The 24,978-nt window shown below is 37.8% G+C and overlaps 1 protein-coding gene and 1 pseudogene across 2 annotated transcripts in view; one reads left to right on the plus strand and one right to left on the minus strand.

Moving 5' to 3' along the window:
• The window catches only part of LIMS1 (LIM zinc finger domain containing 1), a 183,964-nt gene that overhangs the window by 54,669 nt on the left and 104,317 nt on the right, over positions 1–24,978 (plus strand). The gene's annotated exons all lie outside the window — the stretch shown is intronic.
• On the minus strand, positions 23,026–24,937 carry LOC123816306 (annotated as a pseudogene).

Raw genomic sequence — 24,978 nt, forward strand, 5'->3', positions numbered from 1 at the left:
TATATAAAACAGGCATCATTTGAGTCTTTTAAAACTGAGACATGATCAGATTTGCATTTAAAAAATTTTGACAGCAGTGAGGAAAAGGAGAAATATTGATAATAATGGTGATATTTTTTATTGAACACTTACTCTGTGCCACTTTACCTTCATTAAGCTGATGTTAATTAAAATTGTAATTTTAATTGTAGCTCTGTGGAATATGGGTATAACTATCCCCTTTTTAGAAATTAAAAAAACAACAACAAACTAGTTAAGTACCAAAGCTGAAGTCTGAATTCAAGCCTGATGACAGTAAGCCCAGGCTCGACCTCTGCACCCTCAGGCCTCTTGTGGAAGGGAGAGTGTGAGGATCAGGACCTCAGCTGGTTATGCAGGGTGAATATATCAAGGGCCTTAAGGGTATATGTATGTAAATGAAGAGAAGAATGGAATTGACATTTCATGCATTAAACCTGTTGGTTTTGGTGAGTGAGTTGGTGAAAAAGAGGGAGCTGAGGATTGAGATTTTAACTTGGGCAGCCAGATGACAAAAGACACCTTTGATCGATATAAAGGGCATAGGCCCTGGCTGGTGTGGCTCAACTGGAGCGTCGCTGGTTCGATTCCCAGTCAGGACACATGCCTGGGTTATCGGCCAGGTCAGGTCCCTAGTGGGGGGCATGTGAGAGGCAACCACATGTTGATGTTTCTCTCCCTCTCTTCCTCCCTCTATTCCCCTCTGTTCAAAATAAAGTTTTTAAAATATATATATATATAAAGGACACAGGAGGTACTGCTGTAAAATATTCACCCACCCATATATGATGAATAAACATAATTAAGCATACTAGTTGTGTAGCATCTTCACTATATAAGTAGTGTGTATGCAAATAATTTTTCAAAAGGATGTGTTTATATACATTAAATAAACACTGTTGTATATAACTTTTAGGTTTATTTTTCTCCAACCTGGACATTCATAAAAGAAGTGTTGATCTTTAGTGAAGTACCAAATTTTATAAGTGAAACTTAATACTGTAGGCAGGTTTTCTTTTCTTGTTTATTTTTTCTGCTTACTTCTAGATTTTTTAAAGACTGTAGTAGGTCTTTATTTACGTATTAAGATCATTGTTTCTGAAAACCAGCCCTTCTCACCGGTTTTTGCTAGTCTTATTTCTTATATCTTACAGTAATCCTTTTCCTTTATAGTTTATACCCATTAACTTTCCAGCATAATCTTCCTTTGAATGTGCTTCATAGTATATATTTTTTAAATGTTTTATTTTTGCAGGTTTACTGAGATATAATTGATAGATATGACATTGTGTAATTTTAAGGTATACAGTGTGGTGATTTAAAGACTTGCATGTATTGTCCATTACCTCACATAATTACTATTTTGCTGTTAATGGTGAAAACATTACAACTCTACTCTCATAGTAACTTTCAAGTGTACAGCATGGTATTGTGAACTGTAATCTCCATGCTATACATTATATCCCCCAAATTTAATCATCTTATCCCTGGAAGTTTTCTTATGTCAACATTTCCCATTTTCACCATCCCTCAGCATTTGGCAGCCACCATTCCATTCCCCATTTCTAAGAGTTTCATGTTTTTGGATTCTACAAGTTGGTGGTGAAGTTTCATTTTTTTGCATGTAGCTGTCCAGCTCTCCCAACACCATTTGTTGAAGAGACTATTTTTACTCCATTTTAGGCTGTTGCCCCCTTTGTCAAATATTAATCGACCATAGAGATAAATTTATTTCTGGGCTCCGTATTGTGTTCCATTGGTCTATGTGTCTGTTCTTATGCCAGTATCAGGCTATTTTAATTATAATGGTCTTGTAATACAGTTTGATATCAGGTATTGTGATCCTTCCTACTTTTCTCTTTCTCTAAATTGCTGCATATATTCAGATCATGTATGGTTCCATATACATATTTGAAATGTTTGTTCTACATCTGTGAAATACGTCATTGGTACTTTAATAGGGATTCTGTTGAATCTGTAATTATTTAGGGTAGTATGGACATTTTGATGATGTTAATTCTTCTGATCCTTGAACACAGTATATGTTTCCATTTGTGTCTTCCTTAATTTCTTTCTTCAGTGTTGTGTAGTTTTCTGAGTACAGGTCTTTTACATCCTTGGATAGGTTTATTCCTAGGTACTTTATTTTTCTTGTTGCTATATCAAATGGGATCTTTTTTTCCTGATTTCTGTTTCTGATATTTCAGTGTTGGTATACAAAAATGCCCTTGGTTTCTGAATATTGACTTTGCATCCTGCTCTTTTGCCAAATTCATTTATTAGGTCGAATAGTTTTTTTGGTGGAGTCTATAGGATTTTCTATGTACACTATCATGTCATCTGCAAACAATGACAGTTCTGCTTCTTCCTTCCCAATTTGGATACCTTTTATTTCTTTTTCTTCTCTGCTTGCTGTGGCTAGGACTTCCAATACTATGTTGAATAGGAGTGGTGAAAGCAGACATCCTTACATTGTTCCTGATCCTAGTGGGAAAGCTTTTAGTTTTTGCCATTGAGTATGATGTTGGCTGTAGTATATAGTAGTTGGCCTTCATTAAGTTGAGGAATACTCCCTCTATTCCCACTTTGCTGAGTGTTTCTATCATAAATGGGTGCTGTACCTTATCAAATGCTTTTTCTGCATCTATTGATATGATTATGTGATTTTTGTCTTTCCTTTTGTTTATGTGATGTATTATGTTTAATGATTTGTGAATATTGTACCATCCTTACATCCCTGGGATAAGTCCCACTTGATCATGGCATATGATGTTTTTAGTGTGTTGCTGGATGTAGTTTGCCAATATTTTATTGAGGATTTTCATGCCTGTGTTCATAAGTGATATTGGCCTGAAGTTTTCTTTCTTTCTTGTGTTTTTTATATGGGATTAGGATGATTCTGGCTTCATAAAAAGAGTTTGCCAGTCTTCTGTCTTCTTGGATTTTTTGACTCGTGTGTGAAGGATGGGGGTTAGCTCTTTGTTAAATGCTTTGTAAAAATCTCCCATGAGACCGTCCGGTCTAGGACTGTTGTGTGCTGTGAATTTTTTTTGATTACTGCTTCAAATTCATCAGCTGTTATTGATCTGTTCAGGCTTTTTGTTTCTTCTTCATTCAGTTTTGGAAGATTATATGTTTTTAGAAATTTTCCATTTCACCTAGATTTTCACATTTTTTGGCATATGGTTGTTCATAGTGATTTCTTATAACCCTTTGTATTTTTGTGGTATCAGTTGTATACTCTCCTCTTTCATTTCTGATTATGTTTAGGACATTGTTGAATGCTGAAATTCTTTGTTGATATTTTGCTTGGAAGATTAATCCCTTTTTGACAGTGGGGTGTTAAAATTGCCTACTATAATAGTGTTGCTGTCAATACCTTTCTTGAAGTCCTCCTCCAGGATTTTCCTTATATATTTCAGTACTCTTATGGGTGCATATATATTTATAATGTTTATGTCTTCTTGATGGATTTTTCTCTTGAGTATTATGAAGTGTGTTCTTCTGGGTCTTTTTTTATGGCCCTTGTTTTGGCATCTGTTTTGTCTGATCTGATTATTGCTACCCTGGCTTTTTTTCCCTGTCCTTTTGCTTGGAATATTTGTTTCCAGTGCTTCACTTTCAGTCTGTGTAGGTCTTTTGTTTTGAGGTGGGTCTCTTGTAGGCATCCTATGTGTGTGTCATGATTTCCTATTCATTCAGCTACTCTATGTCTTTAGATTGGAGCATTTTATCCGTTACATTTAAGGTTATTATGGATAGGTATTTAATTCATTGTCATTTTACTTCCTTTGTACTTGTGTTCCTCTTCTCTCACTCTTTTTCTTTCTTTTCTTAAAACAGTCCCTTTAGCATATCTTACAGTGCTGGCTTGGTGGAAGTATATTCTTTCATCCTTGTTTTGTGTGGGAAATTCCTTATTTGACTTTCCATTTTAATTGAGAATCTTACTGGGTAGAGTAGTCTTGGTTGTAGGTCTTTGCTTTTCATTACTTGGAATATTTCTTGCCATTTCTTTCTGGCTTGCAGTGTTTCCATTAAAAGGTCAGCTGCTAGCCTCATTGGGGCTCCTTTGTATGTTACTTCCTGTTTCTGCCTTGCTTCCTTTACAATTCTTTCTTTGTCTTGAAATTTTGCCATTTTAATTATGTTGGAGTTGGGTTGTTAAGGTTCCTCTAGATGGGGACCTTCTGTGCTTTCTGAATTTGTGTGACTTTTTCTCTCATCCAGTTAGGGAAATTTGCTATCATTCCTTTTTCCAAACAGGTTTCTATCTGTTGTTGTTGTTCTTCTCTTTCTGGTGTCCCTATTATATGGATATTATTACGTTTCATGTTGTTTTGCAGTTCCCTTACCACCTCTTTATTCTTTCTGAGTCTCTTTCTTTTCTTGCTCTTTCTGGGTGTTTTTTTCTACCTTGTCCTGCAGGTCACTGATTCGATCCTCTGCTTCATCTAGCCTGCTTTTGATTCCTTGCACTCTGTTCTTCAATTCAGAAATTGTATTCTTCATTTCCTCTTGGCCCTTGTTGATAGTTTTTATTTCTTTTTTTCATGCTGATATAGTTTGCAGTAAGTCCATCATAGTTTCCCTGTAGTTTTTGGTAATTCTCAGTGAGCTCATTGAGCTTCTTTATAACCGTTGCTTCGAATTCAGTATCTGATAGTTGACTTGCCTCTGTTTAATTTAGCACTCTTTCTATGGCTTCCTCCATTCCTTTCATTTGGGGTTTGCTTCTTTGTCTTCCCATTTTTTGTGAGACTCTTCTTGTTAGACTCTTCTTAAATTGATCTGTTCCGACTCCCCAAGTTTGTGGTGTGAACTATGGTAGGAGACCTGTGAGATTCAGTAGTGCTGTCTCCTTGATCTCCTGAGCTTGATGCTCTTGGGGTGCCATTTCTGTTGACTCTTACAATGTATTTAGGTTTTGATTGTTGTTGGGTCTTTCTTTGGTGGGTCCTTCTCTCCAAAGAAATGGGGTCTGAGGGTCATTCCACCCACTATGTGTTGTATGCTGTTGTGCAGATGCTGCCAGAAGAAAACCACAAAGCCTAGGGAATAAACCGAGATCCACAAAAATATCCCCCACCCTCGCCACAATCTCAGTATCAATGGCAAATGTACTAGTATTAATAAGGGTGTAAATAGATTAAGACTGTTATTATAAAGGAGAGAAATAAACTATAGTATTAATTCTAGTGACTTATTATGCACAAACTTGCTGGACATGAAAGTTAAAAAGCTATGCAGGAAAGAAGATATAATCATGGAGAAGACTACAGTAGATTTTGTCTCGGTAGCCTTCAGTATTTACCACTCTTTTTTTCTTTCCATATCTGCCTCTGTTGATGTCAGTTGTTGACCCTGTGTGACCTTAGGCAGCCTGTTTGATACTTTCAGGGATCTGCTGTCCCTGGCTGTCTTCTTCAGGTGTTGCTCTGCACTCAGCAGTCAGGCTTAAGCACCACAGGGCGGGGTAGAATTCTTCCTGGTGTTGGGGATATTGTTTCTCCTTAGACTGCTGCTGCTTTTAGGGCAGTGGTCTGTCTGCCTGAGCAGGATGGCTGCTGCAGTATGGGACACAACTCAGCACCTGTATCGTGGCAGCTGCTCTCTCGGTTCTCTCCCCCAAACCTCTCTCCCTAGTCTCTCCTCAAGCATCTCTAGTCCACTCTGTTCCCCCTTTGCCAGGGTTTACATCTGTGGTTGTATCCTTTAGTTATTAATCTAGTCTCCATGTACTCAGCAGTCAGGCTTAAGTAACATATAACCAGGGCAGAGTCTCTGTTCGAGTGGGGCTGTTGTTTTCCCTCAGGCTGCTGCCCCTTGAAGGAGAAAAGTCTGCCACTGTTTGTGGAATGACTCAGCACTGAGTTCCCTGTGGCTGCTCTCTCCACGCTGTCCCCAGTATTTCCTCAGGCATCTCCAGCCCACTCTGCACCCAACTTTGCTGAAACCCAGACAGGCTGTGTTGAAGCCGGTTCTTCTGTCTGTCCAGGGCTATAAGCCTTCTCTCTCATTATAGTTTAGTTGTTTGTTCTGGGTAATTTCTCCACAATTTAGTTGTAATTTCAGATAGGTCCTGGGAGGAGGTTAGTGTGCCTTCCATTCACTCCACCATCTTGCCACTACTTGTTCTCTGCAAGACAAGGAAAGGGTGCTCAGGAATAAACAATCTGTCCCATAACCTGATCTCAAAATTTGAGCTTCTAGAACTAGGTTGTGGGTTCAATCCTTGATAAGGGGTTTATACAAAAAGCAAGTGATCAGTGTTTCTCTTTCACATCCATGTTTTCTCTTTGTGTCTCTGTTCGTCTTCACTTGCCGGGGTTCTGGCAAAGGTGCGAGCAGAGTGCGCTGAAGATGCGTCTGTGTCACACTTCCTTTATCCATTTCTCTGTCAGTGGACACTTAAGTTGTTTTCCTGTCTTGGATATTGTAGATAATGGTACAGTAAACAAGGGAACACAGATATTTCTTTGAGATAGTGATTTCATTTCCTTGAAATACATACCCAGAAGGGGGATTGCTGTGTCATACAGTGACTCTATTTTCAATTTTTTGAGGAGCCTCCATACTTTTTTTCCTTTGTGGCTGCACCAGTTTACATTCCCACCAACAGGCCTTTTCACCACATCCTTCCCAACACTTATCCTGTCTTTTTGATAATAGCCATTTTATCAGTTGTAAGGTGATGGTACCTCATTGTGGTTTTGATTTGCATTTTGCTGGTGATTAGTTATGTTGAGCACTTTTTCAGTTACTTTTAGCAATTTGTTTTCTTTGGGAAAATGTTTATTCAGATCCTCTTCCCATTTTTTACTCAGTTTTGGGTTATGGTTTTTTTTTTCCTGTTGAGTTGTATGAGTCCTTTATATATTTTGAATATCAAATTTTTATTAGATATATAGTCTGGAAACTATTTTCTCCTGTTTTATAGGTTGGCTTTTCATTTTGTTGATTGTTTCTTTTGCTTTAGAGAAGCTTTTTAGATTAATGTTCCACTTGTTGATTTTTGCTTTTTGTTGCTTGTGTTTTTGTTTTTATAGTCAAAAAAATTATTGCCAAGACTGATATCAGGTTGCTTTCCCCCTATGTTTTCTTTTAGGATTTTTAAAGTTTAAGGTCTTTCATGTAAATTCTTAATCCATTTCAAGTTGATTTTTGTAAATGGTGTGAGATAGACATCCAGATTCATTCTTTTGCATCTAATGTAGTGTTTTGTGTCTTCTGTTTTTATTAAACATTATTTAGAGGTGATAAAATATGTTTTTAAAATTGTATGAAGTAGTGACTAATTAGGCTTTCACGTTGGGTTTGTTAATGTTATTTTGTATCTGAGAATTAGCCATGGCCCCCCTTTTGAAATTTCACTTTCTGAAAATTTTGTGCATGTAACATCTTTAGGAGCCACAGGATAGCAGAAACAGTGCTTTGAAACCGGTAGACTTGTAAACATGCTCTTAGAGAATGTTTGCCTTGTATCTTCATCCTTCTTTTCAAAGAAATTAATATATAGAATTTAATAAAGGACCCTCCAAATATTCACCTTAAGAAATAAAACATTATAAATATAGTTGAAATCTCTTGGTACACTTTTATGTTTAGAAGAATTTCCTTTATTGAGGAAGTCACTTTTCTGAATTTGATATCACATCTGTGCATGTCTTCATACTTTTATTACATTGAATACATTCATGTATTCTCAAGAGTGCATGTGATTGTGTCTGCCGTTTTAGAGTTTATATAGTGTATACTATTTTGTGTTACTATGCAAATTATATTTTTCACTAAACATTAGTTTTTAGATTTATTTATGCGGAATTGTGTAGTTTTAATGGATAGTTTCTCTTGTTTGTATATAGTAGTTCATTGAACAGTGACAGGGAAAAGTATGTGGGTGGTGATTTGGCAAGTATTGAGTGTTTGAAGTGCCTTGTTTAGGACATGATCTGGCTAGGTACATGCAAAAGACTGTTCTGTTTAGGTGCTCCATGCTTTTCTTATTGGTTTTGTTTTTATTCTTAGCATCCTTTATATCTGATAAAACATGAAGATTCTACCTCCACTCTGGAGTCCTCTTTCCGTCTCCTCCCATGGCACATCTTGCTACCTGGACTGTCTTCCACAACTGGATGTAGCCAGACTTATACCCTTCTCCATCCTGAGTTGAAATGATTTAATGTCTTTTTATCACATGTCATATGAATTCCTTAGCCTGGAATTGACAGGTCTTTAAATTGTGGCCCTCAAGTGCCCTAACTCCCCCTATCTCTGCTCACACTGTTTCCACAAAATGAGGCTATCCATTGTTCTCTGGGTCAACTTTCCAATATTCCACTGCTTTGTTCTATTTTCTCTTTCTTCCTCTAGGATAATCTCTTCTCTCTCCCCACGTCCTCCTTTCGAAATCTAACATATCCTTTATTTTATGTGATCTTGGACAGGTTATTCAATATTCCTCAGATGTGACATCCTTAGACTCCTCATTTAAAAAAGGATTCAGCCCTGGCTCATGTGGCTCAGTGGATTGAGTGTCAGCCAGCAAACCAAAGGGTTGTGGGTTCAATTCCCAGTCAGGGCATGTGCCAGGGTTGTGGGCCAGGTTCCCAGTTCGGGGTGCACACGAGGCAACCACACATTGCTGTTTCTCTCTCTCTCTTTCTTCTTCCTTTCCCCTCCCTGTACAAATAAATAAATAAAAGTCTTTTAAAAAGAAGCATCCAGTGAACCTAGGATCTTGCTCCAGACCTTCTGTTGCCCTGTCATTGTATGTCCTGCTGTTCTTATACTGGTACCAATGTATTATGTTCTGACTTTAAGGAAGTAATACTTGTTTTCATCCCCATTGGTTGACATATTTTTAGCTTAAAATTTTTACTATGAAACTTTTAAAATATAAAAATGGAAAAAATGAATCCCCATATACTGATTAACCAGGCTTAATTATTGTATTGCCATATTTGCTTTATATTTTTTCTCTTTTCTAATTAAGATATAATTGGCATATAACATATTAGTTTCAGCTGTGCAATATGATTCAATATTTGTGTATGTTGGGAGATAATCACCACAATAAATATAGTTAATATCTGTCCCCATACATAGTTATACAAATTTTTTTTTCTTGTGACGAGAACTTTACCTATTCTCAGGCACTTTCACATATGCAATACAGTATTATGTTTTTCTTTATTTTTATTGTTGACACTATTATAAATGTCTCCATCCTTCCTGCCCTTTGCCTTCATTCTCCCAACTCCTACTCCCCCTTTCTCTGGCCATCACCATACTGTTGTCTGTGTCCATGGGATATACATACATTCGAGGTCTGTCCATAAAGTATCGAACCATGTACTATGAAAAATAGAGACATTTGTTGAAGAAGATACAAGATACAAGAAACACTGTACATAGGATAATGACACCTTAGTCCTCTTCAAAGACACCGTGGAACCTCACACAGTTCTCCCAGCGTCATTACCATCTGCAGCACAACATTCCCTCTGCTCTGATAGCGGGAGCCATGCAGTGAATTTTGCTATGACACATTTCATGTGAAGAACCTGTGTCATATCTCGGGCACAATATTTTTTGGAATCACCAGATCGGCTTCTGGTTCTCTCACTGTAAATGACCAATCTTTGTTGATTGCAGTCCATACATGTTCAACATTCTCAGGTGTTCTGCATGTTCCACGCCTTATACAATGTGGATTACTTTCAATAGATGATCGGCCATCTTTGAAGCATTTGTGCCATGCTGCACTCAATTCATCATCCATGAACACCTTCCAAATCATCCGAATGGTTTCCACGGAGGAACGTTCTAGCTTAACACAAAATCTGACGCAGATTCGTTGCTCTACTTGCTTAGTCATTTTGACTGCGACAGCCACACAGTGCACATGCTCCTTCAGTGGTGTCTACTGACCCCACTGACTAGTACAGTGAGGTCGGTGTTGTTCACACATGCATATTCCATTTCACTCTCCTTGGCTGCCAGGTTACATCACTGTCATGAAAACAGTTCTTATTATGTTAACAATGCCTGGATTTTTTCCAGACAGACCTTGTATATGTTCTTTGGCAAATCCCTTCACCTTCTTTCATCCATTCCTCCTCTCCTCCCTACCCTTTGACAGCTCTCAATCTGTTTTATGTATCCATGCCTCTGTGTAATAAAGTATTATCAAGTATAGTCTCCATGCTGTACATTATATATCATTACATTTATTTTATAACTGGAATTTCTACTTTTTGACCTTCACCCATTTCACTCATCCTACCCCCCTCCCTGTAGCAACCTTCAGCCTGTCCCCTGTGTCTATGAATCTATGAATTTGATTTCGTGTTTTGGTTTTGTTTTTAAATTCCATGTATAAGTGATATCATATGGTATTTATATTTTTCTGTATGATTTATTTCACTTAGCATAATGCTGCCTCGGGGCCATTCATGTCACAAATGGGAAAAATTCCTTTTTATGGCTGAATAATATTCCATTGTGTGCATATGTACCACATTTCCTTCATCCATTCATTCATCAATGGATATTTGCATTGTTTCTGTATCTTGGCTCTTATAAATAGTGCTACAATGACCATGTTGATGCATATATTTCTTTGATGTTATTGTTTTTGTTTTCTTTGGTACGTACCTGTAAGTGGGATTACTGAATCTATGGTAGTTCTATTTTTAATTTTTTGAGGAACCTCCATACTGTTTTCCATGGTGGCTACAATAATTTACATTTCTACCAACAGTGCACAAAGGTTCCTTTTTCTCCGCATACTTGACAACAGTAGTTATTTCTTGTCTTTCATATGATAACCATTGTAACAGTGTGAAGTGATAACCTCATTGTAGTTTTGATTTGCACTTGTCTGATGAATAGTGATGTTGTTCACTTTTCATGTACTTGTTGGCCATCTGTGTATCTTTTTTGGAAATGTATCCAGATCCTCTTCCCACTTTTTAAATCTGATTAAAATTTTTTTTTACTATTGAGTTATATGAGTTCTATATTACCATTTAGTCCTGTTATTCTCCCAGCAGTCACTACACTGTTGTCCATGTCCATGAGTCCTTTTTCTTTTTTGCTCAATCCCTCCACCATCTAATCTCCTTCCATCCCGGCTGTCATCTGCTCTCCAGGTATGAGTCTGGCCCCATTTTCCTTGTTTGTTCAGTTTGTTCACTAGATTCCACATACAGGTGAAATCATATGGCATTTGTCTTTTTTCTAACTGGGTTATTTCACTTAGCATAATATTCTCCAGGTCTGTCCATACTGTTGCAAAGGCTAAAATTTTCTTCTTTTTTACAGCCAAGCAGCATTCCATTGTGTAAATGTCCGATAGTTGTTTTATCCACTCATCTACTGATGGACAGTTGGTCTGTTTCAAATCTTGATAATTATAAATAATCATCATAGGGGTATTTATGTTCGTTTGAATTAGTGTTCTAGGTTTTTTCAGATATACCCAGAAGTGGGATAACTGGGTTGGAAGGCAGATCCATTTTTAATTTTTAAGGTATCTCCATACTGCTTTCCATAGTATCTACACCAATCCGCATCCCCACAAATACTGCAAAAGGGTTCCCCTTTCTCCACATCCTTGCCAGTATGTGTTGTCGATTACTTGCTGATAGCCATTCTGACAGATGTGAGGTGATATCTTAATGTGGTTTTAATTTGCATTTCCCTGATGAGTATGTTGAGCATCTTTTCATATGTCTATTGACCATTTGTATGTCCTCCATGGAGAAGCACCTATTCAGGTCCTTTGCCCATTTTTTAATTGGGTTCTTGGGTTTTTTGGTGTTGAGTTTTGTAAGTTCTTTATAAATTTCAGGTATGAACCACTTATGAGATATATTGACGAATATGTTTCCCATTCTGTGGGTTGTCTTTTTATTTTCTTGATGATTTCCTTTGCTGTACAAAAACATCTTAGTTTGATGTAGTCTTGTTTGTTCATATTTTCTTTTTCCCTTGCCTGATAAAATATTGCTATGAGCATTGTCTTGAGATTTATCCGCCTTTTTTTTCTTCTACAAATTTTATGGTTTCAGGTCCAAATTTAAGTCTTTGATTGACTTTGAATTTATTCTTGTGTGTGATGTAAGAAGGTGGTCTAGTTTCATTTTTCTGCACTTATCTGTCCAGTTTTCCCAACACTGTTTTTTGAATGAACTGTCTTTTGCCCATCATGTGTGCTTGCTTCCTCTGTTGAATATAAATTGACTGCCAAGGTGTGGGTTTATTTCTGGGCTCTCTATTCTGTTCTGTTTATCTAGGTGTCTATTTTTATGTCAGTACCATGCTGTTTTGATTACTGTGGCAACATAGTATATTTGATGTCAGGTAGTGTGATTCCTCCAACTTTGTTCTTCTTTCTCAAGATCGCTGTTGCTATGTGGGGTCATTTGTGGTTCCATATACATTTTTGAAATATTTGTCCTAGTTCTGTGAAATGTGTCATTGGAATCTTGATTTGAATTGCATTGAATCTATAAATTGCTTTGGGAAATATGGACATTTTAATGATGTTAAATGATGTTATGGATTCTTATCCATAAACATGGTATGTGCTTCCATTTATTTGTATCTTCTTCAGTTTTTTTCTTCAGTGTCTTATAATTTTGCAAAGACAGGTCTTTTCATCCTTGGTTAGGTTTATTCCTAGGTATTTTATTCTTTTTTGTAGCAATTGTGAATAGGATTGTTTTCTTAATTTCCCTTTTTGTTAGTTCATTATTGGCATATAAAAATGCAAGTGATTTCTGGATATTAATTTTGTATCCTGCTACTTTGCTGGATTTCTTTATTAGCTTGAGCACTTTCTTGGTGGAGTCTGTGGGATTCTGTATGTACTGCAAATAATGACAGTTTTACTTCTTTCTTTCTTTTCCAGTTTCAGTGCCTTTTATTTCTTCTTCTTATCTCAATACTCTGTCTTGGATTTCTAGTATTACGTTGTATAAGAGAGGTGGGGCTGGGGGGCGGGTGGGAAGTGTTGGGGGGTAAATGCAGGCAACTGTACTTGAACAACAATAAAATAATTTTTTTAAAAAAAGGTGAAAGGGAACATCCCTGTCTTGTTGCCAGGCTTAACGGGCACACTTGTAGTTTTTGCCTGTTGAGAATGATGCTAGCAGTGTCCTTGTTACATATGGTTCTTATAATGTTTATGTATGTTCACTCTAATCCCACTTTGCTGAGAGTTTTTTATCAGAAACTGGTGCTGGATTTTGTCAAATGATTCTTTTACATCTATTGATATGATCATGTGGTTTTTATCCTACCTACATTTTATTTATGTGGTGAATCCCATTCATTGATTTAAGAATATTGTACCAACCTTGCATTCTCAGAATAAATTCCACTTGATCATGGTGTATGATGTTTTGATACCTTGCTGTATTTGGCTTGCTAATATTTTGTTGAAGATTTTAGCATCTGTGTTCACTAGGGATACTGGCCTAAATTTTCTTACTTTGTAGTATCCTCATCTGGTTTTGAAAGTAGGATAGTGTTGGCCTGGTCAAATGAGCCAGGAGCCTTCCTTGGGAGCCTTCCCTTCTCTTGAATGTTGTGAAATAGTTTGAGAAGGAAAGGTGTTAGTTCTTAGAATGTTGGGAGTTTGTTTTTTTTTTATTACTGCTTCAATTTCACTAGGTGTAATCTGTCTATTCAGGTTCTCTGATTCTTTCTGATTTAGTTTTGTAAAATTGTATGCTTCCTGGAATTTATCCATTTTGTCCAGGTTGTCCAATTTGTTGGCATATATTTGTTCATAATATTTTGTTACAAAGCATCATAGTTCTTTGGTGTCAGTTGTTATTTCTCCTCTTTTATTTCTGATTTTATTTATTTGGGTCCTCTCTCCTTTTTTCTTGATGAGTCTGGTTAAAGTTTGTCAAACTTCTTTATCTTGTCAAAGAACCAGGTCTTGAATTCATTGATCATTTGTATCATTTATTAGACTCTACTTCTTTTATTTTTGCTCTGATCTTTATCATTCCCTTCCTTCTAATTATTTTGGGATTTGTTGTTTGTTCTTTTAAAGTTCCTTTAAATGTCAAGTTGGATTGTATATTTGAGCCTTTTTTTTTTAGATAGGCCCGTAATGCTGTGAATATCCATCTTAGGAATGCTTTCCCAGTGTCCCATAGATTTGCATTGTTGTGTCCTCATTTTCATTTGTTTCAAGGTATCTTTTGATTAAGAAATCAAGAAATCTTGTTGTTGAGCCATTCATTGTTTAAAGATGTTATTTTGCTTCTACGTCTGCATGTTTTTCAGTTCCCTTGTGATTGATTTCTAGTTTCATAGCATTGTATTCAGAGAAGATGCTTGATATGATTTCGGTCTTTTTAAATGTATTGAGACTTGTTTTGTATCCTATCATGTAGTGTATCCTAGAAAATTTTCCATGTGCACTTGAAAAGTATGTATATTCTGCTGCTTTGGGACGAAATGTGCTCAAGATATCAATTAAATTCATTTGATATAGTGTTCCTTTTAAGGCTGCTTTCCAGTTAATTTTCTGTCTGGAAGATCTATCCATTGAAGTGAGTGGGTTGTTAAAATCCTCGACTTGGACTGTATTTCTGTCAGTCTCTCCCTTTATGTCCATCAAGATTTGCTTCACATATTTAAGTGTTCCTATGTTGGGTGTGTAGATGTATACTAGGGTTATATCCTCTTGTTGGGTTGTTGCCTTTATCATTATTTAGTGTCCTTCTTTGTCTCTCTCACTATAGGCTTTGCTTTAAAGTCGATTTTGTGGGATATAAGTACTGCTACCCCAGCTCTTTTTTCTTTCCATTTGTATGAAATGTCTTTTTCTATCCCTTTACTTTTAGTCTGTATGTATCTTTCTGTCTAGGATGGGTCTCTTGGAGGCAGCAAATTTATGGGTCTAGTTTTCTTACATATTCAGCTACTTTATGTCTTTTGGTTAGAGTATTTAAGCCATCTATATTTAAGGGGATCATTGATAAATACACATTTAGTGCCATTTTATTTTTAGACAATTCTCTGGGGTTTTTTTATTTTCTTTCTTTTTTTCTTCTTCATCTTTTTAAAGCAAGACATTTAAAATTTTTGCTGTTTGGTTTTTAACAAACTCCTTTAGCTTTTTCTTGTCTGAGAAGCTCCTTATTTCTGTTTGGATTTTATGTTATTTATACTTTTTAAACATATTTTATGAATTATGTTATAACAGTTGTCCCAGTTTTTCCCTCTTTGCCTCTCTGTGCCTGGTTCCCCACTTCCATGCAGCAACCCCTCCACCTGCTTAGCTCATGTCCATAATTTGTGCATATAAGTCTTTGGCTTCTCCATTTCCTGTATTATTCTTAACATCTCCCTGTCTATTTGGTACCAACCAGTTATGCTTTTTAATCTCAGCACCATTTCCCCCTTCCTCTCCCTCCCCCTTCCCAGCTGACAATCCTCCAAATGATCTCCATACCTATGATTCTGTTCCTTTTCTGGTTGATTGCTTAGTATTTGCTGCTGTTGTTGCTTTTAGATTCAGTTGTTGATAGTTGTGGATTTGTTGCCTTTTTAATGTTTGTAGTTTTTATTTTCTTTTTCTTAAATAAGCCCCTTATTTAAGGGACTTATGGGAATTACATTTTAGGTAATGATGGCTCAGAGATGATGAACTCCTTTAACTTTATCTTGTCTGGGAGCACTTTATCTGCCCTTCCATTCTAAATGATAGCTTTGCTGGATAGAGTAATCTAGGTTGTAGGTCCTTGCCTTTTATCACTTTGAATACTTCTTTCCAGTCCCCTCTTGCTTGCAAGGTTTCTTTTGAGAAATCAGCTGATAGTATTATGGGCACTCCTTCGTAGGTAACTCTCTGCTTTTCTTTTGCTGCTTTTAAGATTTTCATCTTTGGCATTTTAGTTATGATGTATCTTGGTGTGGTCCTCTTTGGGTCCAACTTGTTTTGGACTCTCTATCCTAACTGGAATAGTATGTCTATTACCTTCACCAAATTAGGGAAGTTTTCTTTCATTGTTTTTTTCAAACACGTTTTCAATTTCTTGCTCTTCCTCTATTCCATCTGGCATCCGTCTGATTCGGATATTGGCACATTTGGAAATGTCCCAGAGTCTTCTTATTCTGTCCTAATTTTTTTTGAATTTGTGTTTCTTCTTGCAGTTCTGGTTGAATATTTGTTTCTTCCTTTTCTTCCAAATTGTTGATTTCAATCCCAGCTTCCTCCCCTTCACTATTGGTTCCCTGTGGATTTTTCTTTATTTCACTTAGTATAACCTTTATTTCTTCCTTTATATTGTTACCATACTCATTGAGTTCTTTCAGCATCTTGACCAGTAGTGTTTCGAACTCTGCATCTGATAGTTGCCTGTCTGTTTTGTTTCTTTTTCTGGGGTTTGCTGTTCTTTCATTTGAGCCTTACTTCCTTGTTTCCTCAGTTTGGCAGCCTCCTTGTGTTTGTCTCTGTGTATTAGATAGAACTGGTTAGAGTCCTTGTAAAAGGCACCTGTATATTGTGTGGGGCAGAGCCTTAGGTAATCATTAGGGTGGAGCAACCTCCTTCACCACTTGTTGCTGTGTGTGGCAGAGGGCTCTGAGAGGGGATTGCGTCACTGCCTGGCTTCTTGGGGTTTGCCCAGCAGTCTCCCTGTTTGCAGTAACTTACCCCACTCCCCATATGCAACTGGCATCCTTGCAGCTGTTGCCCTGGTGTTAAGTTCCAGAGTATATGGTTTTGTATACATTTTAAGACCTTAAGGACCCTTTAAGTGAAGTTGCCTGAAAATTCAGCAGTTCTTCTGCCGCCCCAGCTCCCACTGGTTTTTATAGCCAGAAGTTAAGGGGATTTAGCTGATCAACACTGGAACCGTGGGCTGTGCAGTGTATCCTGGGGTTGGATTTGCTTGCTCCCATGGTGACCCTCCCAGTCTTTATCCACCACATGTGAATGTGGGAGCACACATGCCCATTCTACCACCTCGCTACAGCTTTTCTACACCACAATGCGTCTCCTTGTCCCTCCTACCCATGTGGATGATTGTGGGGTCTTTAAATCCCTCATTTGGTCTCTCATATAGTTCATTATTCTGACAGTTCTAGGAGTTATTAGTTTCGAGATTTACTTATAATTCTTTTTGTAGTTGCACCAGGAGGTGAAGTGTGTTTGCCTATGCCTCCATCTTGATCATAAGTGTTTCCTCTGATTTTAAACGATAGGCCTGCTGGGTAAGATAGCCTTAGTTATAGGTCCTTCCTTTTCATCACATTGAATATTTCATGCCACTCCCTTCTGGCCTTAAATGTTTCCGTTGAGAAATCAGATGATAGTCTGTTTTGTGCTCACTGTATGTAACTACCTGCCTTTCTCTTGCAGCTTAAAGGACTCTCTCACCTTGTCATTTTATTTATAATGTGCCTCCACGTAGGCCTCTTTGGGACCAACTTGTTTGGGACTCTATGAGCTTCCTGAACTTGAGTGTCCTTTTACTTCTCCAGACTGGGGAAGTTTTTGTTCGTTGTTTCTTCAAATAGGCTCTCGATCCCTTCCTCACTCTCTTCTCCTTCTGGTACTCCCATGATGCAGATGGTGTTATGCTTCATGTTGTCCAAAATGTTTCTTAAACTCTCCTCACTTTTTAATTTCTTTCTTCTTTTTAGCTGCTTTCCCTGGGTGTTTTGTTTTTTTCCTATCTTGACTTCCAAATCACTGATTGATCCTCTGGTTCATCTAACCTACTGTTTATTCTTTCCAGTGTATTACTTATTCCAGATGTTGCACTCTTTATTTCTGACTGTTTTCTGGTTGTTTTCTATGGTATATATGACTCTTTTCATGCTGTTGAGTATCCTTAAAATCATTACTCTAAACTCTCTATCTCATAATTTGGTTGCTTCCAGTTCATCTAGTTCTTCTTCTGGAGAATTCTCGAGTTCTTTCATTTGGTGTCTTTTCCTTCATCTTCACATTTTTGCTACTTCTTTGTATTTCTTTCTGTGTATTGGGTACATCTGCAAAGACTCTGGTGTAGGCCTTTCTCAGATACTGCTTGTGACTGGCTCTAGTCCACCTGTTTGTAGCTATCGGTGATTCACAGTGTTTGGCTCCCTCCATTGGGTCTGTTTGTGTATAGAAAGAACCTGGCTGCACACCAAGTTTAACTTTGATCAGCACTGTGCATGGAGGAGGGTCAGCTGAAGTCTCGTAGAGCTCTCACAGTTCCACCTTGATTGTTAAACTAATCACAAAGTGGGTCAGAATAATTCCTGCAGATGGGGCTATTGCTTCCCCTCAAGCTGTGCAATTTAGAGGGGAGTGCTCTGCCTGAGAATGACACCTTCTGCAGTATGGGGAATGACTCAGCACAGGGAACCTGGTGGGTGTTACTTCACTTCTCCCCACACAGTCACCAACCCCAGGCACCCCTCAAGCATCTCTAGTCCACTCTGCCTTTCCTCTGCTGGAGTCTATCTTAAATGGCTCCAAATGAAATTTTTTGTGTTAACTCTTTTAAGAGACTCTCTGAGTCTTTCTCCAGCCATCACTCCCTGGCAGACAGAAAGCCTGCTGCTTTTCACAGATGGATGTTGTCAGGGTTCCATTATGGCTCTGGTGCTATAGGCTGGGGAGCTCATCTTGGGGTGTAGACCCCACACTTCTCAGTGGAACCCCATGACAGCTGAAATACCCTCTGGAACTTCAGCTGCTGCCCATGGGAGCACACCCAGTCATCTCTCACCTCTGTACTCCCTACCAGTCCCATTGTGGTGAAGTGGTTTCTTCTCTCTGTCCGTGGTTATAAGGATTCTTTCCAGTTGATGTTCAGTTGGTTATTCAGGATGATTTCTCTATAATTTAGTTGTGATTCCACATTGGTTCTAGGAGGAGGTTAGGATAGCTTCTCCTAACTCCTGTATCTCCTGTATATGTTTTGGATATTAACCCCATAGCAGATATATGATTTGAAAATAGGCCAAGACTGAGGTGTGGGTAGATAGGTTTGACTTCCTTGCAAACCAAAAGAAGGATAACAACTTAAAAACAAAATCAACCAGAACTGCCAGAAAATTGAACTGTGTGGAAGTCCGATAACCAAGGAGTTAAAGAAGAAACATTCATCCAGACTGGTAGGAGGAGTAGAGACCAGCAGCCAGGGCAGAAGGGATACACGGCAAGGGCAAGACAGTGGCTGGAAGATGAGGTGCGAGAGGTGGCAGCTGGTGGACCGGGCGTTCCCATACTCCCATGCCGATAAACCAGGAGGAAAACTAGGGTGTGAGACAGACTGCACAACACAGGGTTTCAGTGCAGGAAAAATAAAGCCTCAAAACCTCTGGCTGTAAAAATCTGTGGGGGTTGTGGTGGCAGGAGAAACTGTCAGTGTCATAGGAGAGTCCATTAGAGAGGCTCACGAAGTCCTAGAATATATACAAGCCCACCCACTGGTGAATCAGCAACAGAGCAGAAACTGAAAGGGCACAATTCACTAGTGGAAAGCAGGGGAAGTGACTGAAAGCAGGGCGAGAGCCCAGCGCACAGCATTGTTCCGTCTCTGACCCTTCCCCCAAATACAGCGCCACAACACAGCAAAGTGGGTTGCTCCTCCCTCACAAATACCTATGGTTCTGCCCCCTTACAATGTAACAAGTGCACTGAGACAAAGAAATACCATCCAAGTGAAAAAAAAAACCAAAAAACAGTTTAAAACTCCAGAAAAAGAACTAAGTGACAAGGAAATAGCCAGCCTATCACATGCAGAGTTCAAAACACTGGTAATCAGGATGCTCACAGAAATGATGAGTTTGGACACAAAATAAAGGAAGAAGTCAAGGATGTACGAAGTAAAATGAAGCAAAATATGCAAGGAACCAACAGTTAAGGGAAGTAAACTGTGACTCAAATCAATGACTTGGAACAAAAGGAAGAAATAAACATTCAACTGGAACACAAGAAGAAACAAGAATTCAAAAAAATGAGGATAAGCTTGGAACCCTCCAGGACAACTTTAAATGTTCCAACATCTGAATCATAGGGGTGCCAGAAGGAAAAGAGGAGGAGCAAGAAGTTAAAAACTTGTTTGAAAAAATAATGAAAGAGAACTTCCCCAGTCTTGCAAAGGAAATAGATATACAAGTCCAGAAAGTTTAGAGAGTCCCAAACAAGTTGGACCCAAAGACGATCACACCAAGACACATCATAATTAAATTACCCAAGATTAAAGATAAAGGAGAGAATCTTAGAAGCAGCAAGAGGAAAGGAGAGAGTTACCTACAAAGGAGTTCCCTTAAGACTGTCCACTGATATCTGAAAAGAAACCTAACAGGCAATAAGGGGTTGCAAAGAAGTATTCAGAGTCATGAAAAGCAAGGACCTTCATCTAAGATTACTGTATCCAGCAAAGCTATCATTTAGAGTACAAGGGCAGATAAAGTGTTTCCCAGATAAAATCAAGTTAAAGGAGTTCATCATCACCAAGCCCTTATTATATGAAATGTTAAAGGGACTTATCTAAGGAAAAGAATAAAACTAAAACTATGAGCAGTAAAATGACAACAAACTACAACTATCAATAACTGAAGCTAAGACAAAAAACTATGCAGGCAACTAGAACAGAAACAGAATCACAGAAATGGTGATCACATTGAGGGTTATCAGAGTGGAGGGAAAGGGGGAAAATAGGGGGAAAGGTACAGGTAATAAGAAGCATAATTGGTAGGTACAAAATAGACAAAGGGAGGTTAAGAATAGTATAGGAAATGGAGAAGCCAAAGAACTTACATGCACGACTCATGGGCATGAACTAGGGATGGGGCGCTCTGGAGGGAATGGAGGTACTGGGCAGAGGGGGACAAAGGCAGAAAAAAATGGGACAACTGCAGTAGCAAATCAATAAAATATACTTTAAAAAAAGAAAATAATTTCCCCCCTCAGTATGTTTTCTTTCATTTTGTTGATGGTTTCCTTTGCTGAGCAGAAGCATTACAATTTGTCGTAGTCCGACTTTTTATTTTTGTTTTTGATGCCTTTGCTTTTATTATCAAATCCAAAGAATCATTTCCAAGATCCATATGAAGGAGCTTACCACCTGTCTTCCAGGAGTTTTGTAGTTTCAGGTCTTACATTGAAATCTTTAAACCATTTTGAGTTAGTTTTTGTTTATGGTTTGAGTCTGGTTTTATTCTTTTGCATGTGACTGTCCAATTTTCCCAACATCACTTATTGAAGAGACTGTCCTTTCCCCATTGTATATTCTTGGTGCCTTTATCATGTATAAACTGACTGTATACGTGGGCATTTATTCTGGGTTCTCAATTCTGTTACACTGATGTCTTTTTATGCCAATACCATGCTGTTTGAAGACTATAACTTTTTAATATAGTCTGAAATCAGGGAGCATAAAACATCCAACTTTGTTCTTCCCTCTCAAGATTCCTTTGGCTATTTGGGTTTTTATTTTCTCTCTTAATTTACTTCAGTGCTTAAAAGTAAATCCCAGACATTAGGCCATTTCTTCCCAATATACTTTAGATTTGGCTTCCAATGATGTGGACATTTTCTTACATAACCACATGCTTTTTTTTTTTTTTTTTTCACATCTAACAAAATGAATGATAATTATTTGGCATTATTTTATACTCTGTACATATTCAAATTTCCCCCCTTGTCTCAAAAATACTATTTTCTAGTTATTTTGTTTAAATAGAATAGAAACAAGTTTCATACTTTAGTAATATAATACATTGGATGGTGTCCCTAAATCTCTTAATTTGAAGGAAAATCTCTTCCCTGATTTTCTGTCCTGTCATTTCTTATTGGAGATATCAACTCTGTTGCCAAGTGTAAATATAGTTTTGAATTTTCAAATTAACTCTATTTTGGAATAATTTTAAGTTTATACAAAAGTTCTACATTAAGATAGTTCAGCAAATCCCCATATACCCCTCACCCATTTTCCTTTTTTGTTAACATCTTATATTACTTTCATAGTGTCTTTTATCTATTCTAGCATCATTTTCTTGTTAGGAGGCAGTGTTATATAATAGTTAAAAGCATGGTTAAAACCAAGCATAAGGAAGATTTTAAATTTTCAGTCTCCTCATTAAAATGATAATACCAGTAGTACTTACTTCATTGGATCATTATAAAAAATAAATTTGGTAAATGCATGCAAAGTGCTCAAAACAGTTCCTGGCACATACGAAGCATTCAGTAAACCAAGTCTTGACAAAGGTATTATTTCCTAAGTCAGTGAGTCTCAGGGAAGAAACTGGATCCCCTAGGGGAAAATTAATGCATAGATGTTTTCTTCTGTGTGCCTTAGAAATAGGTTCTATGATAGTGGTCTCATTAAGTTCTCAGATACTTCTCTATTTTTAGAATCTTTATTCAGTAAAACATATTTCTCTAGTATGTTTATCAGTGTATTATTGGCTGAATGATTTAGTTTTATACTCAACAGGAATTTCTTAACATCATGATTGCATTATAAAACTGCATACCTTTTTTCTTCTTTTTTTCTTTCTTTCTATTTTTCTTCTTGCACAGTGATTGGTTTGTTTTGTGTTGTAAAATCAACTACTTTGCCTGCCTTGCTTTGCATAAGTATTGTAAGCAAGTGGTACTTTGTATGGTTTAAACTCTAAAATTTGTGGTATGATGAGTTCTCAAAGGAATTGAAATTGCATTAGTCACATTGTCAGTGCATGTTAATACACCTACACAAAGTCTCTGTGTAATCTCAGTTGCTTCCATAGCCTCCCTATTGCTATTTAACAGTACATTTGGTTTCAGCATGGTTGCTAAGAAAACTTGTTTTCATTAAAATATTGCGCCTCTTTTTTTCTTCTTTGCCTAGAACTCTTGGGAACATTGAGTACTCACATGTACTCTGAAAGGAAATAAGACAGCATTGGTCATTTGAACCTAAACACCTCTAAAGTATCCAGGAACTCAGTTAAATTGAAGAACACCAATTTGTCTTCTTTCTTTCACTGACCATTGCTTCCAGACCTATAGGGAAAAATTAGCTCGAGAAGATCTGTATTAGTGGGAATTGTACAAGAGTACTATGCAGACTCTGGCCTGTGGGGTCCGTGTGGTATGGATGCGATGAACAAATTCACATGGATTGCAGAAGTCCTGTGGAGAAGAAGAGATGGCATGGCCACTCTGAATGAGAGAGGGCCCCAGCCCCTGCCTGGACAGGTTTTTATTGCTTTTCTGGGCATATTACATTGAGGATGGTCCTCATTTTCTATGCACAGGTTCGATTCGGTGGGTACCTTTTACAGATAACAAAGGAGTGGAAGTTGCTAATTACTACAAAGATAGAGGATATTTTCAAATACAAAGGAAAAAGTGGTTGAACTGGTTACATTCCATTCTTGGGGGATTTAGCATAGATTTTAGGAAGTTACTTTAAAGATATGCAGTAAACATTTGCTGCCTCAATTCAGGGTGAGGGAGTTTTAGCAAAAAACAAACCTCAAAGCAGCCTAGGTACAATGCAGGCCTGATTCCCCACAGGAGAACCTAGCTGTGGGCTTAGGTCCTATGTGCTTACTCACTCCCCATCAGTTTTCCAAGTCAGGGGCTGGGCTACATTCCCCATGCCATGCGGATAGGTTCCCTATAAGAGTACACCGTGGGTCCCCTCCCAAACCTCTTGATACTCATCTAGAACATAACTTGACTACTTCTGGTTAATTTTCAGGGAGAGAAAGTATGGATTTAGTCTCTTTCTAGTCTCTTTCTAGTTTCCTTCCAAGAAAGAGAAAATGAAGTGAAGCAACAATAACAAAAGGCTGTATAAGCTTGGTCTGGTTATTTTGTGAAAGCTACCTCCTTCAGGTGTCATTTGCTTCAGTTTTAGGGTTTTTATTTCTTCAATTTTATAACAGTCACTGTTTATTAACTTAACCATGTTAGATATCTCAATTATTTTTTAAAAAAATATTTATTTATTTTTAGACAGGGGAAGGAAGGGAGAAAGAGGGGGGAGAAATATCAATTTGTGGTTGCTCTTGTATGCCCCACACTGGGGACCTGGCCTCCAACCCAGATATGTGCCCTGACTGGGAACCGTACCGGTGACCCTTTGGTTCACAGGCTGGTGCTCACACCACTGAGCCACACCAGCCAGGGCTCAATTCTTCCTTAATAAGACTGTTGATCTGGTCTTCCTTCTTTACAGCAGCTACACCTTCTACAAAATGGGTGGTTTTTTTTCTTCATTCCACCTCATAGATAAGATTATTTGAAGGGCCACAGGCAGTTGTTTGCTTTTTTTGAAGTTTTTTCCAACAGTATAGATCTCTTGAATCAGATCTTCCATGCAGATGACGCCATATTTACCAAGATATCAAGCAAGCAATGTGTTATCGGTCACAGCAATTCACTTTTTGTTGATTTTGCCATAACTGCGCTTATCCATCATTTCATTTACTGATTTTAGGATTGGGTAACCCCATATAATATATGATTCCCCAATTCTCAGTATGTTAGTTGAAGCTTTGTTGAAGTTAACAAAGGTGTCATTGAAGGTTTGGTGAAGGTGAAGAAGCTGCAGCACCTTTCAGACCTTTGGGCTTATGCCATTGATACCTCTGAGCCTGATAATAAATGCCAATTTGGGTTCTGCGGGTACATAGAAGTTGCCAGTTTTTCTTGCCATTCTTGCCATTCAAATTTCAGTTCTGTACATGTACCCATATTCCTTGTGATAGTGCTTAGTTTTTTCATAGATAAATTTCTTCCTTGCCTTTCAAAGCATCTTTTGGGCAAACCTCTTTCTCAGGCACTTGATCTTCACCTCTGTGAAATTCCTTTGCTTTTGCTTAAGGGTTTCTAGCACAACAGGAAATCTTCTTTCTTCTCTTCTGCACCCTACATGGTTTCAGCTAGAAAAGAGGTCTGCTTTGATTTTTGCAGCTTTACTTTCA

Source organism: Phyllostomus hastatus, unplaced genomic scaffold (genome assembly GCF_019186645.2).
Source record: "Phyllostomus hastatus isolate PE091 unplaced genomic scaffold, TTU_PhHast_1.1 phas_contig_2, whole genome shotgun sequence".
Classification (NCBI taxonomy): domain Eukaryota; kingdom Metazoa; phylum Chordata; class Mammalia; order Chiroptera; family Phyllostomidae; genus Phyllostomus; species Phyllostomus hastatus.